At 45.9% G+C, this 20,778-nt stretch overlaps 1 long non-coding RNA gene across 1 annotated transcript; it reads left to right on the top strand.

Moving 5' to 3' along the window:
* The first annotated feature begins 15,172 nt into the window (after positions 1-15,172).
* LOC119870894 lies at positions 15,173-19,455 on the top strand. The gene is made up of 3 exons (XR_005356473.1): positions 15,173-15,392; positions 16,205-16,287; positions 17,590-19,455. It is a non-coding gene; the product is annotated as an uncharacterized LOC119870894 (long non-coding RNA).
* The last annotated feature ends 1,323 nt before the right edge of the window (positions 19,456-20,778 follow it).

Below are 20,778 nucleotides of genomic sequence, written 5' to 3'. Positions count from 1 at the left end.
GCCTGTAGTCACATGTTTATTCTATATGGTGCCCGGTGAGTTCATAGGGCGGTTCAGTGATTAATCAACATTATTCATAAACACAGGCTTCCCGTGAGCTCTCCGTCTAAAAGTCTCATTACTAATTTAAAATAGAGTTCAAAACAAGTGTTTATTACTAATCTATTCAGCGCATTAACATATAGGTACTCTCCACCCCGGCTTTGACCGGAGAGCATCTAAAGAGAAGAGGGTTGAGAGGGGAAAAGTCTACGTAGCACTAGTGTGTCCACTATGATTTTGCCTTTGGGGTGCCGAAGTAGACGGTAACGCTTCTCCAGCCAGGCAAGTGCGGTTGCTCTCAGGAACATGCAAATAGACGGCTCTCACGTTTACCTTTTCACTTATTGCCGCTGTAAGGCAGATCTTTCCGCAGATTCGTGTTTCTCTTTTAAAACTTGCCTCTGCTGTAAAAGTGACTCACATTAGACCCGCCTGACTCTAACCATAAGTTATCTGGCTTCCCTTGAGCACTCATGGAGGCGGTGGAAAAATACCGTTAAAGAGCTAGTTTATGGGCCGCCCAGGTGGCTCGGTGGCTCCTTCAGCCCAGGGCGTGACCCCGGGGTCCCGGGATCGAGTCCCACGTCGGGCTCCCTGCAGGGAGCCTACTTCTCCCTCTGCCTGTGTCTCTGCCTCTCTCTCTCTCCTCTCTATGTATTTAAATAAATAATAAAAAATCTTAAAAAAAAGAGCTAGTTTATGTAAAGCTTTCTCTATAGTGAGGCTCAAGAGTTACATGTAAAATATGAAGCAGACAATTAGGGGCTCAAGTTGGCTCATTCCTGCATCTAATCAACAAACACAGTGTTTATTAGGATGCTTGGTGCTTAGGTGCATCTGACCCCTCAACTGAGATTCTTAGAGCAAATCACTTGAGCTTTCAAGCCCCCATTTCCTATCTGTAAAATGGGAATAATACACCTTATCTTGTTATGAGGACCTATCCTCGTTTTCTTTTGGTTGTAGGTTCCGGGGTCCCCTTATTCCTGTGCCTTTAACCCAGTCATTCGCTTATTCAGGACTAATAGGAATGGAGTCTCGAAGTTAAATTCTTAGAATCTTTTGCTTTTTACCCACTTTGATTCTCGACTTAATCTGTTTTCCTTCACTTACTGAGTTCCTGATCTTACTGTATCATCTACTGTTGTGGTTATAAGTAAAATCCTCAGCCTACGTTTAAGTTGTGGCTTCTATGATTTGACACTTGGCTTTTCTCTCTGTTGCCTCTGATGACATTGGTGTCGACAGAGCCTTGGTCAAGCCTTGTCTGGCCCTGACATCAATTTCTGCAGTTGACCTACTGGATTGGTGACTTGATTGGGCCTACTCTGCTCTGACGTGGGGGAAGTTTCACAGATATGGTCTCAGCCTCATTGGCAATGGAGCAGCAAGTGTTAGTGTGATCATCAAGGCTTTATTTAGATGGGGTTCAGGGCAAGACCTCGGGTCTAGGGAAAGAACTGGAATCCTATTGAGGACTTGTGGAGGAACCAGTCATATGGATTTCTTCCAAAGTGTTAAGAGAATATCATGGTTTGGGGGGCTTCTGAGAGACCAGGGCTTATTACAGCGCACTGAATACTAAACTCATAGACTAATTTACTGTCTCTGTGTTGGTTGTTGGGTCTTAGAGGGCTTGGAACGATGGCAAGTGGCTGTTAGACCACAGGTGGTAGTGTTAGAGCTCACTGCTGAGAGGGACCAGGAAAGGTAAGTATTAAGGTTTTGTAAACCCTAGATAATTACACAGATGAGGCTGTCATTATTCTTGACACAATGTGGCACATAACAGGTACTCAGTTGTATTGGTTGAATAATATCCATTGCTTTTCTTGCTTAGATTTACTGGTTTGTCAGTTGTTTTATTAGAAAAGGTGCTTGTGTCTGTTGTACATTCAAACCTTATTTCCAAAAGTGTTGCCTTTTCTCTCCAGAGAGTTCTGACAATGTGCCTGGTACTGATGGTGTAGTACCCCCCGCCTTTTTATTTTTCTTTAAAAAAAATTTTTTTTTAAGAAAGCGTATGTGGTTTTAAGAAACAAATCATAGAGGAAGGGAGGGAAAAATAAAATAAGATGAAATCAGAGAGGGAGGTAAACCGTAAGAGACTCTTCACTATAGGTACTGTCGTACCATTAAGGGCCAGTTCACATAAAGCCCCAGATACAGGGAGGCTCAAGAAATTATATGAATGTTTTTTTCTTGATTGAGGTATAAGTTACATGTAAAATTTGAATTAGAAAGTTGGGGGTTCAAGCTTTGGCTCACTCCTATGTCCAATCCAACACTTACAAAGTGTTTATTAATAGGTGTGGAACGGTCTACCACGCTGCCCAGTACTACCTAGCACCCAGTGAGTCCTTGGTTCATAGCAGTTTATTTAGTGTGTGGTGATTGAGTATAGAAGTGGGAGAAGCTGTGAATTCCTTTTGTCAGTAATCTTCATATGGTGTGTGCAAATAATAGCCTGGCCGTGGGTTAGGCCTTCCTGGGGAGGGGGGGGGGGGCAGTGATTTAATATATGTTAATTTCTAACTCACAAGCATTTTTTTTTTTTTTTTGAGAGTTAGAAATTAGAAACATAGCTGTAACTCTGTTTCCTAAGGCTGACTAGCTCCTTTGTTCCTTGACTGGGACATTTGTTTAAAAGTTGAACAATATTAATGAAAATGAGTATCATTAATCATTACTCAGATTTGATTAAGCAAGTATTGTGAATTGCTCAATGCCTTACTCTACTTATGCTTCTAAAATCCTTCGTGATTGTTGTTGGGCAAGTTACCTACCTTCTCTGAATCCCAGTGTCTTTTCCAACACAGGGCAAATGGTCCTGGTTACCCTTCAGGGTTCCAGGGAGAACTGCATGAAACCACGCAGTCTTTGGGTAAGTATTTCCTGGGTGCCTCCTGTGTGTCAGGCATCAAGCCAACTCCTGAGGGTACAGCCATGAAGCAGGTCTCACATGGTCCCTGCCTTCATGGAGATTACAGGCTAGGGAGGGGAACAGACATTAAATAATACAGATCGCTATTGACTTACAGTCGTGATGACTGCTACAGAGTAAAAAAAAAAAAAAAAACGGGGTGGGGGCTATAAGGGAGTATGTAGTTCAGGGAACCCGACCAGCAATGTGGAGTCAGGAAAGAAGTTTTCCTTGGGAAGGAGACATAGAAGCTAAGGCCTGAGAAGCTAAGACGAGAGAGGCAGGGAAGACCATTGTAGGGAGAGGAAATAACCTTCCGTGAGGGGAGTTATTGTCCTAACTCGGTGGTGGAATTTCAGTGAGCGAGACTCAGAGGGATGCATGTGAGCCTGGGGGATCACTAGGGACCCGATGATGCGGGGCTTTGTGGGCTAGGGTAAAGGATTTTTACTGACTTCATTTGGCATACTGCCCTCAAGGTTCATCTATGTGATGGCAAATGGCAGGATTTCCTTCCTTTTTGGGGGGCTGAAAAATATTCCATCTTATTATATACCACATTTTCTTTATTCATCAGTGGACACTTAGGTTGGACTTCAATAAAACTGGAAAACCAAAAGAACTTTGAGTCTGCCTTAAGGGTTATAGAGACTGTTGAGACATTTTACATAGATTTGAAGGATAGGAAATTTTATTTATTTATTTATTTATTTATTTATTTATTTATTTATTTATTTGATAGGAGATTTTTAATTGGCTGTGAAGGCAGTGTGGGAGAAAAGTGTAGAAAATGTGCAGAGTGGATGCAGGGAAATAATCAGGAGGCTACAGTAGTTGTTTGTCCAGGTGGGAAATGTTGGTGTTTGGGGCTGGGTAGGTGTGGAGTTGGAGGGCAGAGATGCGCTGGATGTGGTAGGCTAGGGAGGGGTTAAGAATAATGCCTAGATTTTCTGGTATGAGCCACTAAGTGAAAAGTGTTTAGTGGCATCTTCATTGAGAGGTGAGACCCTGGAGGAGGAAAAGGTTCGGGGTAGACTGAGAATACTAAATTCATGTTCAGGGATGTTCGGTTGGAGATGCCCATGAGACACCCCCATGGGAGCAGCAGGTGCTCAGGTGAGCACACAAAGGCTGAGAGCTCAGGAAAGAAGTCTGGATGGAGAAGAGATTTTGAGGTAGAAGGGATGCGGTTAAAGTCATGGAAAGGATGGGTGGCCTAGGGGAACGGTGCAGGGCAGGAAGAGGAGAGGACCTAGGACGAGGCTATGAGGAATACCAATATTTAAAGGTTAAATAGAGTAGGAGGGACAGGCCAAGCAACATAGCAAAGAACGGGTAGGGGGAAAAACCAAGATGGAAATTAAGCATGTGCTGTCACGAGACCAGGCAAAGGCGATTTTTAAAGACAAGAAGGCCTGAATGGGCGTGAGGGATATTTTCGGAGTGATGGAAATGTTCTAAAATTGGACTACAGTAGTGATTGCCTGATTCTGTAAAGTCACTAAAAAGAATTGAATTTTACACTTAAAATGGATGAATTTTGTGGGAAGGAAGTCGTACCTCACTAAGCCGCGGGGGAACCAACGAAGGCACAGTAACCATCGTGACAGTTGTAGAGGGATTGAGGCGACGAAGACTGAGGAGTATCTGTTTTGTTTTGTTTTGTTGGTGTTTTTTCATCAAAAGGAAGCCTTTGTTAGAAGGGTGAGGGGTGTTCGGAAGGTGTCCCCACCGTGGCTGGGGGACCAGGCGAGGGCTGACAGCTCTGCGGGCTCTGAGGACTACAGGTCACACGTACCGCATCGTGATTCCATCTTCCTAAAGCACGACACGCTCTCTCTTAGGACAGTGACTTCCGAAGCGGGTACGAGGAGGCGAATGAGCACTTAGAGACGCTAATTCCGTCTGATAACAAGAAAAATGACCTTTGCCAGTTTTTAATATGTGCATCGACAGAGGTGCTGTCCCGCGTCCCCGGGGGCTCCTCCTAAGCGCTCTGCGTCCGGGGAGGCGCGGTGGTTCCCGGGGCAGGGGCAGCCGTGTTGCCCTCGGCCTTGCTGACTTTCGGGGGGCAGGGGGCGCGTCCAGTTCCTGCTGGTAAGCACTGCCCCGCTTATGGCATCAGGCTTCCAGGAAATGCACTTAGGAAGAGCAGACGCGTTTCTTTCAAATGTTCCTGTGGGGATCCCCGGGTGGTTCAGGGGTTCAGCGCCTGCCTTCACCCAGGGCGCGATCCTGGAGACCCGGGATCGAGTCCCGTGTCGGGCTCCGGCACAGAGCCTGCTTCTCCCTCCTCCTGTGTCTCTGCCTCTCTCTCTCTTTCTCCCTATGTCTATCATAAATAAATACATCTTTAAAAGATAAAAAAAATAAAATCTTCCTGTGCTTAAACTGCATTATCAAAGAGAATATTAATAATTTAACTACAAAGAAGAAGAAAATATCCTGTCCCTTTCCAGGACAAGTCCTTTGTCAGTCCCATAACGGTATCACACAGGGATTCAACGTGACCCGAAGTTGGCAAAAGCGTTTGAAACAATTACAGTGACTTGGAATATGGCCTCATCCAGTGTTGTTACTAAATTTTGTCTCATTTTTCTTTCCTTTCCTTTTTTTTTTTTTAAGATTTTATTTATTTATTCCTGAGAGACACAGAGAGAGGCAGAGACACAGGCAGAGGGAGAAGCAGGCTCCATGCGGGGAGCCTGATATTTGAGACTTGATCCCGGGACCCTGGGGTCACGCCCTGGGCTGAAGGCGGCGCTAAACCGCGGAGCCCCCCGGGGATCCCCTTGTCCCATTTTTCTACTGTGAATGTGGTGCCTTTTGCAAACTGTATTTTCCAATTATAAAAATAGCTGCAAATCCATTAAAACCATGTAATGAAACACATCGAACTCCAATGCAACCTTTGAATGGCCACAGTGTCACAGAGTGTTGAGCCAAGGTTTTTAGGAAAACTAAGCATAATCAATACACTGTTTACATCAAAATTCATATCATTATTTTGTTGAGGGCACAGCAATGTAGTGAAGGATGCCGTCGCTTCCCGCCCGAGCTCCTGCCCTGGCCCGGGAGACACAGGTGCACCGTGAAGCCTGCTGTGCTGCCCTGTCCCTGGGTCCCACCCTCGCCTTGCCCTGCTGATCCCCCCGCTCTTGCCCCCCCCCCCATCCAGCCGGGGACCGAATCCTGAGGTCACTCCTGCTTAGGACACAGCAACGGTGGCCGTTGTAGCGACAGTTATCAGGCGCCCAGCCCTGACCGGAGGACTCGGAACTCACGGTGCGTAGAGAAATCTTGAAGATTGTGCGGAGGCACCAGCCCCAGAATCCCACTTTTAGGAATTAACCAAAAGGACATTTTAAGAGGAGCCCGCAAGATTTAGATTTAAAGATGCCGCGTTGCTGGGGTGCCGGGTGCTGCAGTCGGTTAAGCGTCGGACTCTTGTTTTCAGCTCAGGTGCTGATGTCGGTCGTGAGGTCGAGCCCCGCGTCAGGCTGCACACTCGGTGTGGACTCTGCTGGAGACTCTCTCTCCCTTGCCCTCTACCCCCCCAATACATAAATAAGTCTTAAAAAAAAAGATGCCACATTGCTGATAATCTACAGAAAATGGGAAACTATTTAATGCCCAGTAAACAGGGTTAAATCATGGTGCTTCTCACAATAGATGCTACCCAGCCATCGGGAGTAGTTGTCAGAGAACATTTCACCAGCAAGCTGTTTTTGATACATCACATTTAGTGAAAAAGACAAGATAAAAACATATGCTTGGATTCCATTATTAGGAAAAATGAATATGTATAGAAAAAAAAGACTGGAAGGATATGCATGGAAGCATTAGGAGTCTTTTGGTTGGCACATTGTGGATTTTTAATTTCTTTTCTGTGTTTACTTAGATTCCCTACATTTTCTAGAAGGAACATAGCACATGTGGCTTTTGTAATGAGGACAAATAAGTTATTGAAAAAAAAAAATTGACCCTCCCCCTTGACTTCCCCATCACTCCCATAGAAAAAGAGTTGAGGTGACTAGGAAGATAGGAGTTTTCAGTGAGACCATTACCGGCTGCAGATGGCCCGTCGCCCTGATGCTCAGGACCCTTCAGCTTCACCCAGGACCTCTTCCCGGAGCGGGAGGAAGGGCAGTGAGCACCTGTCTGTGCCGAGTATCCATCTAGGCTCTTTCTTGGGACACAGCAATAAACAATATGATGCCTGTGGCATTGGGAATTTTATATTCTAGTGAGCGAAGACAGTCAATTAATAAATAAACCAAGAAATAAATGATGTGTCAGATGATAGAAGGTCTATGGAAAAAAGATAGCAGGATAAGTAGATAGAGAATGATTAGGGCACGTGTGTGTGTGGACGCGTACGTGTGTGTACTCCGGGGCTACATTAGCGGAGACAGAAGGCAGCTCTGGTAAAGTTTGATCTGGGCCAAGACCTTGAAGTCTGGGCTGAGGAAGTCGTCCGTGCAAAGGTCCTGAGGCACAAGTGTGCCTGCCAGGTTTGAGCACAGGAGGGAGGTTGGTGGACTGGGGGCCGAGCAAAGGTGAAGAGCAACAGGACTAGGCCAGAGAGGGACGTGGAGGGCAGATCCCCGAGGGTCCTGCAGGTCATAGGCTGGCGGCGTCCACAGAAGCTGGTGGGGGAGCACTTGGAGCAGAGCAGGGACACGATGCTTTACGTCGTAAAAGGATCACCCTAGCGACTGTGGGGATAATGGGCTATGGGGTCACCAGGTGGATAGAGAGAGCCCAGTGTGGACCGTAGGGTCCCATCAAGAGATGGCAGTGAACCACCGTATGGCTCAGCGGTCCCACTTGTGGATGGACACGCGAGGGAAGCAAAGGCAGATCCCAGGTGCTTGTCCACCAGGGTTCACGGCGGCCTCGGCCACGGGAGCCCCAAGGTGGAAACAACCCAAACGTCTGTCAGCAGATGAATGGGAGACTCGACTCTAGGAGACACACCGAGGGTCGTGGGGGGGACGGGGTGACCGGGCGACGGGCACGAAGGAGGCCACGCGACGGGGTGATGGGGGGTGCTGGGTGCTCTACGCAGCCGATGAATCCTTGAAAACTCCACCTGGAACTAATGACGTGCTACGTGCTGACCAATTGAATGTAAATAATAAAACCAGATGAATAGATAACGTGCAGCACCTAGGAGAATCGGATTCCCGGGGAAAGTGGAGCAGAGGTTGCCGGGGCCTGGGTGGGGATGAGGCGCCCAAGCCACCGTGTAATGGGTGCAGAATTTCCGTTTGCGACAACGAAAAGGTTCTGGAAAAGGATAATAGTGATAGTTGCCCAGCACTGAGAAGGCCCCTTCGTCTGCAGAAATACCCACTTAAAAATCGTGACCATGGCAAATTTTATGAATATTTTACTTCAATTGGACCAAAAAAAAAAAAAAAAGATGCTAGTGGCTTGAACCAAGAGGCAGAGGAGGAGGTGGTGGAAGTGTTGGGTTTTGCACGTACTACGACTGTGGGCCAGGGGGATTTTCTGCTGGTTTGGGTTTACAGGTGGGGGCAGGAAGGGAGTCGGTGGTGCCGCCGCGGCCGTGGGCGGACGAGGTGAGGGGCTCGAGCTGCCCCGAGCCTGTCGGTGGCCGGTCCGGCAGGTCTTCCCTTTGGAGATCTGTAGGGTCTCGGCACAAAATGACAGGGTGGAGTGCGTTGTTTCAAATGCTTCGGTTACCTGGGCTGTGCGTCACGTGGTATTTGACCATATAGGACACAGGGACATAAACAAATACATGAATGAAATAGAGCGAGCCAGCTTCCAGGCGATGGAGCAGGAGACGTGGTGTGGGTGACGAGCCTCGAGGGGGACCTGCGGCCGTGTCGTCCGGGGCTGATCGCACCTGGAAATCAGGGCATTTTGTCCATTTGCTTTGATCGTGAGCTGGCCCTCGTTCATTTGCTGCTTCAGAGAAGGTTTAATGGGAGAGTCTCAGTCACCCTGATCCTCTTTACCTGACAAATTAGGGTAATACAGAACTCCAATCTGACCCAAGCTCCAAGTTGTTAAATACTTTAATTTTCATCTGTGTTTTGTGTCAGAAAATAATTTTAATATTAAAGGACAGCTGTAGACTGCTAATGACTTGAATACAGTTTGACTGTTTTCATGAAGTGCTCTGTGGGATGTCAGAATATTTAATTCAGGATGTTAAAAACATCCCAAAATGTCACAATAATTATATCACAGCAGGCAATTAAAACACTGGAAAATGCCAACTGACTAGAGAGTGTTCCTTGTTATTTAGGAAACTATTAAGAACCTGACATATAAAGTAAAAAATGCTGGTTCTAACTTTCGATTTAAAGAGAGAATCTCGTCACCAGACACGAAACTGACACTTGATGGAGTCGGGGGTCATGTTCAAAATGCAGCTCAAGGAGGGGCTAAGGAAGAGATCGCCACTTGATCTTCAACTTCATAATATCTATATTCACACATTATAAAAAACATTGTTTGGTTTTTCATATCATACCATATGTGCTGCAATATCCTCCATACAATGGCTGTGTTAATTATATCATATGTTGGCAGCCTTCGCGGATCTGGTTTTGCCATCCTAAATTATGGGCAGTGGAATTATTCCCTGGTTCTTTGCAAATTGTACTTCTGTTAATCCTAATGGATTAACAATGTAATGCCCAAGACCAGGGGCGGTGTTTGCTTAATCCCTGAGGATTAGAGCCTCATTCTCAGTGGGGACGTTTGGGCCTGACTATGATTAGCCAGAGGGGAATATATTTAGGCAGAGGAAGGTACAGAAAACAGCGTGTCCCAATGCACCTACAGACACGCGGTCATCTTGGGCGCAGGGGACGCGGAAGCCCTCGGAAGGACTGTGGGAGGGACGGAGAACCCACGGTTCACCTGAGGCTGCATTTTGGGAAACTGTGTCCAAGTGTGAAACGGGTGACCCCAAGGGTCGACATGCTGAGGGAAGACCAGTCAACATACATCATTAACGTAATAGCTTTCGGAGAGAGCAGGAATTATTACCACCAGCATTTGTTTTTTATTTTGGGAAATATGAAAAACAATTACCTCGCCTTCGAGAAGCCTCTGTGATTAAGTGAGGTAACGTCATAAAACCCCTGCCATGATTTGCCCAGAAGAGCAGTTGCTTGAGACGTTTTGATTTCTTCTTTCCTTTGTGAAAACAGGCATCAGCACAAAGAGCTGTGGTGTAGAGATGGCATTTGGGCTGAGGATTAAAGGATAAATTGGACAAGACAGAAGAAGGAGAAAATGCCTTGGAGTAATGTCCAAAGTCAGCGGTGGAGTTTAGTGTTTATGCCACTTTGGGGCCCTTTTTAAGGAAAATCATTGCAACATTATCAATACAGAAGAACAAAAGTAAATAAGAATGAAAAAAACCCACAACAAATTACACATTAAAAAAAAATCTGAGAAACACCACAAATATTCTAAAATTGTGAAAAATAAAGTGTTATTTTTATTAACTGTCCACCTGGCATACTGCTAGAGTGCCCTTTCTTCACTTGTTAGCTGCAGAGGTTTTGATCGTTTTTTTTTTCACGACTGATTTTATAATCTCTTTTTCAGAGAGAATAGGTTAATATTCAGCTGTTTCTTTTTGCATAGCAATCGAAATTTGAATTTTTAACATTGGAAATATTTTTTAGAAAAGTTTCCTTTTTAGAAAAGCTTCATGGCTCATTATTTATATGCTCTGTAACTGTTTAAGACTCTTGCCAAATTCAGGGAGACTTCGATTAAATTCCTTCCAAATATGAGCTGTAAGATTTCAGGGAATTTCACATTTTCTTGTTCAGGACTAATCGTCAGCAGCAGTAGAGTCAATGACACAGGTTAAACAGTTTGCCCTTGATGCCTGCTCTGCAGTGGAGTATTAAGAGTTAATAGGTAAGTATTACCTTGACTTAAGTATTTCATGTCGACTTAGCAAGAAATTTTCGTCTTTTCCCAGTTCGTGAATCAGTCCTCTTCACGAGTTGGATTATCATAATATTCAAGAGCTTATTCATTACTTCTCTTCACAATTTATTTCTTCCTCTTGATTAATCATTTCATTTGGTATGATCTGAAAGCTTTTTGTTACAATTTGTTCTTCAAGTTCAGAATCATTTCTATTGATTTCATTCCTTTACTGCTTCTGTTTCATATTTCATTATTTTAATATGAAATTTATCAGTTATTTAAAACATTGTTTAAAATTGATAAATCAAGATACCTGTTATATGCGTCTGAGTTAGGAGTCTGTCATTCCTTACGTGGTTTTTTTTTTTTTTTTTTTTGGAAATGTCTTTCCAAATGGCAATAAAATTTGTGCATTTAAGCTTAATCAAATATTCCCATTCTCATAAAAAAGAAAAAGAAAGAAAAAAGCCTTTCGTATGCTGAGATGGTTTGCAATAGGTTTCCCATATTTGGGAATAAAGGTCCACACCAAACCCAAACTAAATATCTAGTCAACTTGCTAGATCCCCAAATACTCTAGTCATTCCAGTCGTGAGGTTTGATGGCAGGAAAGAGTAGAATAGAGAGCTGTCTTTAAAAATGAGAGTGCAAGTATCTTTTGCAAAATTTTTGAAAATACATGACTGTAGGAATCCCTTGCTAGTGCCCCTCCCAGGGCCCTGGAAGGGTTTTGTGGAAGTGGGGACCTTGAAGCTGAAGCTTCATTAGCTTGAGTGTTGTGGTGCCTTCACCCAAACGTCTTAATTTAGCTGTTTATGGTTGGGCTCTGCTCACCCCTCCAGCTGGGTCGCTCATCCCTTCCTCTCCTTCGCTGTCTCGGCCTGAGCCTCATTCAGGGTCTTCAGTTCCTTGGTTCCGCCATCCTCTCTCCTCCTGCAGGGCATCCACTCGTGATGTCCTTCATCTGGCTGGATATTCATCCTCCACATGACCCTTAGAGTCTCTTAGATTTCTGACTCCCCACGTCTAAGGTAAAGATCTTCCATATTTCCTCTCGCAGGATAATAGATTAAAAACAGTAACAAAAACCCAGTCGATGCTAATTCCATGGTATAGCGTAAGAAGAACGGTAATTAAAAATCTACATTATAACCAATTAATCTGTCATGTGCTTCCTCACCTGTATCTGCCACCAGAGAGGTGAGCGCCGTGAGGGGAGGGACTCTTGTCTTTCTTCTCCACTCTAACTCCGTTTCTAGGCACAGTTCCGGGGATAGTCAGTAAATACTGGTTTAAATGTAGAAATGAGGGAGGTTGAGTATTCCGGGTTGAGGGAATAGTAGCAACAGAAAAGGGAGCTTAAAAGTCAGTATAAAATAGTATTTGGGAGTGTGAGCTCTGGACCCCCATGTCTGGCACTTGGATCCCAGTCCCATCAGCTGCTTGACCAGGGACAAGTTACCTCATGCCTCTGTGCCTCCATCCTATGAAACGAGGATGACCGTAGTACCGACCTCGTACAGACTCTGAAAACTAAGTAGATAAAGACACATGAAGTATTTAGAAAAGTGCCTAATACCTAATAGGCACCCAATAAATATTAGTTATTATGACCATTCATAGCTTAATCCAAGTCAGAAAGTTCATTTTATTTATTTATTTTATTTTATTTTATTATTTATTTATTTTATTTATTTATTTAATTTATTTATTTAGGAAAGTTCATTTTAAACTCCTCACCATTCAATGTTCACATCAGCCTGACGTTTAGGAGACATGAGGTCACTTTAGGCTGGTAATCCTCAGAGATCATCGGTTCATCCCCTCATTTTACAGAGGAGGTGCTTTAGTGCCCAGAACCTGGGACTAGAATCCAGAATCTTCCAGATCAAATGACAGCAGGGAGTTAAAAGCCAGAGGCTTTTAACCAGGCTCGGTGGTCCGTGGCTTACAGTGCTGTGGGACGTGGAGGCGGTAGTTGTGGTTTGCGGGGGCGGGGATGGTGTGCCCAGGCCTTTACCAGCCTGGCCCCCAAGGCCCTCCGAGAGCAGCAGAAAGGGTTACCGCAGATTCCTGATTTGGAGCTCAGTCCGCATTGGCTTTATTTGAACGTCTGCGTGGCTGATACAGTGAATGGAAAGCCAGCAATAGGCTTCGGGATTCTGGCTCTTACCCTCCAAGTCAAAGGGCTGCATTAACGAGCCCCCCTGAAGTGCCGAGAGCCACCAACCAGAGGAGGAAGTCTCTCTGGAGTTTGGCACAGGGGCCTATGGGGTCCTAGGAGACTGCGTATCTTGGATTTTAGAGCTCATGTGCTTGGAAGGATACCACACATACATAGTTAGAAAGAAGCATCCCCCCCCTCCCCCAGAATATTTGACTCCCGTGTCTGGCTTTAAAATTTATCCTAATTTACTGTAACTGTTTTGAATAGGGTTTGTCCAGTTTGATGTTGCTCAACCAAATAACAAGAGTCACTATTCATATGTCATTCTGTTAGGAAGACTACTTACCATTTCTGCTCAGAGCAATAGGACCTGATTTAAAAATACGGATTTGGTCCACTGGCTTCTGCGATTCTAACAATAATTGCGAAGGGCCCCATTTAACTCAGGGCTTTGAAAGATAAACAACTGGTTGAGAAACAGAATGGACAGTCAAGAATGAACTATGCCGTTTTGCTAAGCCCGTGTTAATATGCCGAGAACACTGCAAATACTATAAAGATAAATAGATTGGATCAGGACGGATCTGGGTCTGGATTTAACCTATCAAAGTGCTTGTTGGCAGGCGATGCTTTTTGTCAGAACGGGTAGCAGACTGTCTCTTATTTCATTTCAGCTCTGTGCATTTAAGTAAAATATACTCAAAAATATATACCGGGGCACCTGGGTGGCTCAGTAGGTTAAGCATCTGACTCTTGATTTTTGGCTCAGGTCATGATCTCAGGGTCTTGAGATCGAGCCCCAAGTCCAGCTCCATGCTCAGTGGGGAGTCGGCTGGAGATTCTCTCTCCCCGTCCCCTTCCCCCTTCTCTGGCCCATGCACATGCTCTTTCTCTCTCTAAAATAAATAAATCTTTAAAAAGTATATGTATTAAATACCTACTAGGCGATGGAAGCTGTGGTGTGCTCATTGGAGTGGATGTAAGGGTCACTAGGGTGTGGTTCTTATCTTCAAGCATCTTGCTTCTGAAGGGGGCTGGTGGAGGTCGCAGGATCTCAGCCACATAGGGATTATTTCTTTGGAGTTTTGGTTTTGTTTTGTTTTCAAATTTCCCTTTTATTTCCACATTGATTCATCCACGGATATCCTCCACTGGTGTAATTGCTTCTTGGTATTGGAATGTTTTTTCTCAGTATAGAGCAACCGTAATTGGTTAGAGTTCAGTCTTTGACCATCCAGTGGAATCGAGCTACTTTTTATCTATCGCATTAGCTATTTCCATTCTGACTTGCTATTGCACAAACCTCAGCAATGCAGGAAATGACAAGTGCCAAAGAGAAAAGACCTTTTGACTAATTTTTTTTGTGTGTGTGTGTGTGTATGGGGGGGGGGAGGGTGCATCTTACGATTGCTGAAGTGGGAAGAGGTGTATAGTCCACCCTGGTTTGGAGCAGTAAAGAAAACACACACTCTCAAGGCTGGGTATTACCTAGGAGACCGTGCTCTGCGGTTCGAAGTCGTTTCCTTTAGGCGCGTATCCTGTGTCCTACAAGCAGTTAAACTCCCTCTAAAATAGATACCATGTGAAATTAAGAGCTGTGAAAAAGTGTGGTGCTGTTAGGCCTTTCCTGTTTGGGCTCACGTGCTCGCTATGTGAGTCACAGCTAAATAAATGTGTGTGGAGGCTGATTGGTGGCTTACGAAGACTGGGTCATTGATGTGGCTCACCTACACTCTTAAGTACCTCTGCGCATGTGTACCTTAGGGCTACGTGTGCATACCATGTGCACATTTAAATCTTGTGTTTTTCTTTTATGACATTTTTTTTTTTTTTTTTTTTTTTTTTTTTTTTTTTACCATGTAGACAGAGCTTTTATATCATTCTTTTCTGGTCTACCTGAAATAAGCAGCAGAAATAGGACTGATTAGGTGTGTGTCTCCTTAGAATCTCTTGCCCTTTCTTTCAGCAATAACTTCTAAGTTTTGCGTGGGGCACCATGCCTTTCCCCGGACGGGACTGTGTGGACCGGATGGGACTCCACCCATCACTTTATGGCTGTGTCTTGTCAAAAGCCTAAGACAATCCCATCTCCAGTGATTGTTCAGAGTAGGCAAGGGACTGACATGGACCCATTGGAAGGAATCCTAGATTTTGAGGGAGAGACATGGGAAACAGATCCTCTTTTCTTGTAGACTGGGTGTTTGGGGGAGGTGGGGCTGGAGCTGCTTATCGCCTCCTGGAGTTTCAAACGAAAGCCAAGAGAGCAGAAGGCAATGCCAGATAAGGATTAAAAAAAAGAAACTCTGTGCTGGCAACGCCACTCAGGTAGGTGAGCGCCTCCACGAAGCCACACCCCAAAGTCAGCCTTACCTTTGGACTTAGTCAAGTAAAAACGTTTCTCTGCTCAAGCCTGTTTGGTTTGGGTTTTCAGTCCTGCCTGGTAAAGCTCTGTAGGTGAATAAGCTATGGTTTCGGTTTTCAAGGCCCACGATTTCCTAATCTAGAAAATGAAGGGACTTTTCAAGTCTGTTATGGCTCTAGTCGTGATTCCTTCTTGAAATTCTTAAGGGTCTTCTCAAAGCACGCTGAGGGGTGATGCATGTTCTGTGGTGTCAATTTGAGTTTACTCTTGGGTGTGGTGTTTCTTTCCGTTTGGCAAATGGTTGATATTCCCAAGGCTAATAAAATCTAGGAAAGATTTATTGAAACCCAAGATTTTGATTCAGAAATAGCTATGATGTCATCCTTTGAAACATTAATAAAAACGTAGAAGAACTCAGAAGTCCGCATGAGCAAGGTTCTATCCGTCTGATGGGCATCTGTGCACTAAGTCCATGTGTTATGTTGGTACGAAATAATTTGTACTTTAGCATTTAAACGTAGCTCCGTCCACGATGACCAAGGTGGCTTCAAAAATTCAGCCGTGAAGATTATGGTGCTTTATTGTAGTGTTAAGCAGAAATAATATATATTTTTGAAAGTATTATTCTAGACATTGTGCAGAGAAAAACATGTTCTTCCCTGGTTGGATGTATAGGAAATAGACCGGTTGTTACAAGTGTGACATTAGATGCTGAACTGAAAAAGGGCTGAATGATGGGGCAAGGGACACTGTAACACCATACCTCTCCTCACAGAAGAGAGCTGACCCTTCACGATTGCCAGGTGGGGATGCTGAACAGAGAGGGGCAAACTGCCAGTTGCTTTATGGCCATCCTTGGTGAGTGTGAGATTTTATTATATTTGATAAAATGGCCTGAATATCCTATTTAAACTCTCATGACAAACATTTGGGAGTGGTTTCGAGAAAGCAGGTTTTTTTTACAGTGCCCTGAACACACCAGGGTGTTCCCTATTTCCACGCTTTTGGCGACGTGGCTCTGAAATGTCCAAATGTCATTTTCAGACCTGTTCTGAAATGTCATTCTTTGCATTCTTTGCCCAGTGGGTCCCTCATAACTTGCAAGAAACAGTGCGTGCGTTTGTTTCTCCTGGCTCCTCCTGCAGGCCTTGGGCTGCCCTGTCCGTGGCCCGGCCACTGCTGGCCCGTCCGTGTGTTTATGGTGGAGGCCGTCAGGGCTCCCCGGCACCCTCCGGCACCCTCCGGCACCCTCCGCCGTCTCTGCCGCGGGCCTGGAGGAGCGCACACCCTGGGGCCCCTGAGCGGGCCTCCCCTGTGCCCACGGCGGCTCCCATTCCCAACGCCTGCTGATGACCGGGCGGTGCATAGGGTTGTCACCCAACCCTTGGCTCTGCTGGTGCGTGTCACCCTCTCGACCCGTGGGTGCGGAAACCGAGGCCCCGCGCGGCCACCGAGCTGCCCAGGGTGGGATGCCCCAGTGAGCGGCAGCGCGGGGGTTCAGTGGGTGCGCGTCCCTCTAAATAATCCCCCAACTTTCCTTTAAGAGTCATTTAAAATTTTTTCTAAAATGCTTCCTTTTAAACATTCCCTGACCATTCCCTTGAGGGCTCTGTTTCCTGCTAGATTTGTGCTACCTGCTTCCGTCTGCAAAATCAAATAAGCCACTTTGTGCAGCTCCTTCCTCAGGAAATCTGGAAAACGGAGCTGTTCTTTCTAGGAACACTGGCCATTCATCTCTGGCCGCGGCGCTCCACTTCCCGTTTAACCCCTGCGGCCCCCCTTGGGCTGCGGACCCCGGCACACGCAGCCCCAAAGCACGGCGGCCTTGCAAGGGGGGGCTCGACAAAGAAGCTTTTTTCAGTAATTGAAGCCAAACGTTTTGAGGAAAACGGTCTAATTCTCGCTCGGCTCTGCCAGCGGAGGTCCGGCCCACACCTGCTCGCTCGCCCCGCGCGCCCCAGCCCGCCGGCTGCCTGCACCTGCGAATTCGGGGGGCTGCACCGGGCCTCGGCAGCAGAGGAGCGAGCCAATCCGGGGGGTGCGCCTGGGGGTACACGGACCTGTGCCCCAACCCCCACCCCGTAACCGTTGGTTCCCTTTTTGGTGAGAATTGTTATTTATTTATTTATTTATTTTTGGTTTTCTGATTTTTTTTTTCAGGGGAGAGAGCATGTCAAGCAGTCTCCCTGCCGAGCGCAGATCCCAGCACAGGGCTCGACCTCACAACCCCGGGATCACGACCTGAGCGGAAATCAAGGGTCGGGTGCTTACCTGATGGAGCCACCCAGGCCCTGCCTTTTATTCTGCCAAAAAATATATTTCTTAAAAGCGATTGTAGCATGGGTACAAGGCAGATCATTTTCTTAATGCCTCAGCTTGGCAAAAGGAAAATGTCTTAGAAATCCCGATTTCATTCACCTTGATTTTTTTTTAAGATTTTATTTATTTATTACTGAGAGACCCACAGAGACACAGAGAGAGGCAGAGACCCAGGCCGAGGGAGAAGCAGGCTCCCTGCGGGGAGCCCGACGTGGGACTCGATCCTGGGACCCCGGGGTCACGGCCTGGGCCGAAGGCAGGTGCTAACCCGCTGGGCCCCCTGGGTTGCCCCCACCTTGATTTTTAAACAGATCGTAGGAGGCCGTGAAATTCCAGGGCCCCGGCACAGTCCCCCGCCCCTTTGCCCGGGCTCTGGGCCATCCATAAGGAACCCGCGCGAGGAGCAGGAGGGAAGGCTACTGCGCTCACGGCGCTCTCCTGGGCGCAGCCTGTGTCACCTGCGGGCTTTTCCCTCCCTCGGGGTCAGGACAGGGGAGGGCGTCGCTAGCGGCTCTGAGGTCCCGGCCAGGGCCTGGGTCGCCGGGGGCCAAGGACGGTGGGGACACCCTTGTCCTTCAGCAGGACGGACGGGGCCAGCCTGGGGGCTCAGCTGCCTGAAAGCAGACTCAGGGCTTGGAGCCCGGGGAAGGCGCTGGAGGCTAAGAAGCGCGTCAGGAGATCGAGCCTCATACTTCCTGAGAGCTTTGCATGCGCTGGGCGCAGTTTTAAGTGTCCTGCACGTGTGACCCGACGGCCCTTCCAGTTCCAGAGGCGCTCAAGGTCTGTCAGCATCGTCTTCACTCCCGGCGGAGGACGGGCCGCGGCGTCGGGGCTCGGAGCATCTGGGGGGGCTCCCCGCCCTCCTCGGCCTTGCCTGTCCCGCAGCAGGTGCCTGGGGGGGGCTCCCCGCCCTCCTCGGCCTTGCCTGTCCCGCAGCAGGTGCCTGGGGGGGCGCGGCGCCCGGTGACCCCAGGACACGCACTGCGAGTGGCCCATCACCTGTGGCCGGAGGGACATCAAGGCCGACGAGCAGGGTGCTCAGGCAGCAGGCGCTCAGTTTTCTCCGACCACAGAGATATTAGGAAAAGATATTTATAGCTGACCTTTCAAGATTAATAACACTTGTGGAAGAGAAACCGTGGTAGTCAACATGATTAAAAAAAATCCTGAGCACTGAAGGAAAGAATTATTTTACTGTTTGTAGTACAGTTTGTTACATTTATTAAAAATTTAATAAAATGCATGTGCCCATCTATCACACTTAAAGGACTGCTAATAATGCAAATCATTCCACTTTGCTTCTTTAAAATTGAATGACTCCCAGTTATTTTGATGTTTTCTTAAAAATATGTGCATTTATCCCATAATTTGAGGAAGTAAAATTCTGTAACAATCAGTTAATTGGAAACTCAAAAACGAATCTTTTAGGCACATTAAAATGAACTGCTAAGGCATTCATGATTTTAAATGTTAGGAAATAAAAATAGAAAAAACATAAGAAATTTACATGTTCCTTTTTCTTAACTTTTGATCTTCCCCGTCCTTCCTTTTGACTCTGTGTTCGATTGACAGTCTCATGTTTACATATCACATGTCTCGTGAAGATCTTCCTGGCTTATCTTTTTGTACGAAAAAGGCAAGGATTGGGAGGATCCATTTTGTCATCAAATAAATGCATTCTCGTGGAGGCGGCTTCAGTTCAAAATCTTTACACTGTAAGTAATGAAATGTTCTGTGCTTTTGCTGTACAGTGAACCCCGCGCCCCCCCCCCCGCCTTTCTAAATGGGGGTAACGTGAGTTTTGGAGACAGGTGAGGGTGAGGGCAGAGGCGGACAGGACACAGTGTGAGTTAACACTGTGGGAATATTTGTTCAAGTATGTGATGCTCCTGGTGGAAATAAAAAGGTCATTATAAATTAAGCTGGAAAACAATTTAAAATAGTTTTGTGAATATAAAAGCATTTACTTAATAGAAACACCTCAACCTTTTTATTTTATTTTATTTTTAACCTTTTGATTTTTAATTTAATTTTAATATTTAAAATTTTATCTGAATTCAATTGATTAGCATATAATGTAATATTGGTTTCAGAGGTAGAGGTCAGTGATTCATCAGTCTTATATAATACCCGGTGCTCGTCCCATCACCCGGGAGCCCCATCCTCCCACCCCTGCCCCTCCAGTGACCCTCAGAGGGAGGGTATGATGCTTAGTGCAATAAGTCAGTCGGAGAAGGACAATAATCATATGGTCTCAGCCACATGGGGAATATAAGAAATCGTGAAAGGGACCATAAGGGAAGGAGGGGAAGTGAGCGGGAAAAATCAGAGACGGAGATAAACCACGAGAGACTCCTAACTCTGGGAAACAAAGAAAGGGCTGCAGAAGGGAAGGTGGGTGGGGGTACGGGGTGACTGGGTGACGGGCACTGAGGAGGGAGCTTGATGGGACGAGAACTGGCTGTTACACTGTATGCTGGCAAATTGAATTTAAATTATATATACATACACACATAAAAGAGTCTCTCATGGTTTGTCTCCCTCAACCTTTCTTTTTAAAACTGTAAATTATTATAAAAGGATTTTTTAAATTTTTTTTATTTTTTAAATTTATGATAGTCACACAGAGAGAGAGAGAGAGAGAGAGAGAGAGAGAGAGAGACAGAGAGCAGAGACACAGGCAGAGGGAGAAGCAGGCTCCATGCAGGGAGCCCGAAGTGGGACTCGATTCCGGGACCCCGGGGTCACGCCCTGAGCCGGAGGCGGACGCTCAACTGCTGAGCCACCTGGGTGCCCCTTATAAAAGGATTTCAAAAAGATTTATATAAAATAATCACCATTAACACACCAAATAGCCATCTTATTTATGCATATTCCTTTAAAGTCTGTTCATGTAGTATAATAAAAGTTTTCAATTTTATATTATTTTAAAACTTTGAAATGACATTACATTTACTCCATTATTATCATTACTAAAGTCTGCATAGCTCCTTAATTTGGTTAGTCACTACTTATTTAACCATTTCCTTG

Source organism: Canis lupus, chromosome 3 (genome assembly GCF_011100685.1).
Source record: "Canis lupus familiaris isolate Mischka breed German Shepherd chromosome 3, alternate assembly UU_Cfam_GSD_1.0, whole genome shotgun sequence".
Taxonomy (NCBI): domain Eukaryota; kingdom Metazoa; phylum Chordata; class Mammalia; order Carnivora; family Canidae; genus Canis; species Canis lupus.
Note: the sequence above shows the minus strand (reverse complement) of the source record. Positions and strands in the feature narration are given on the sequence as shown.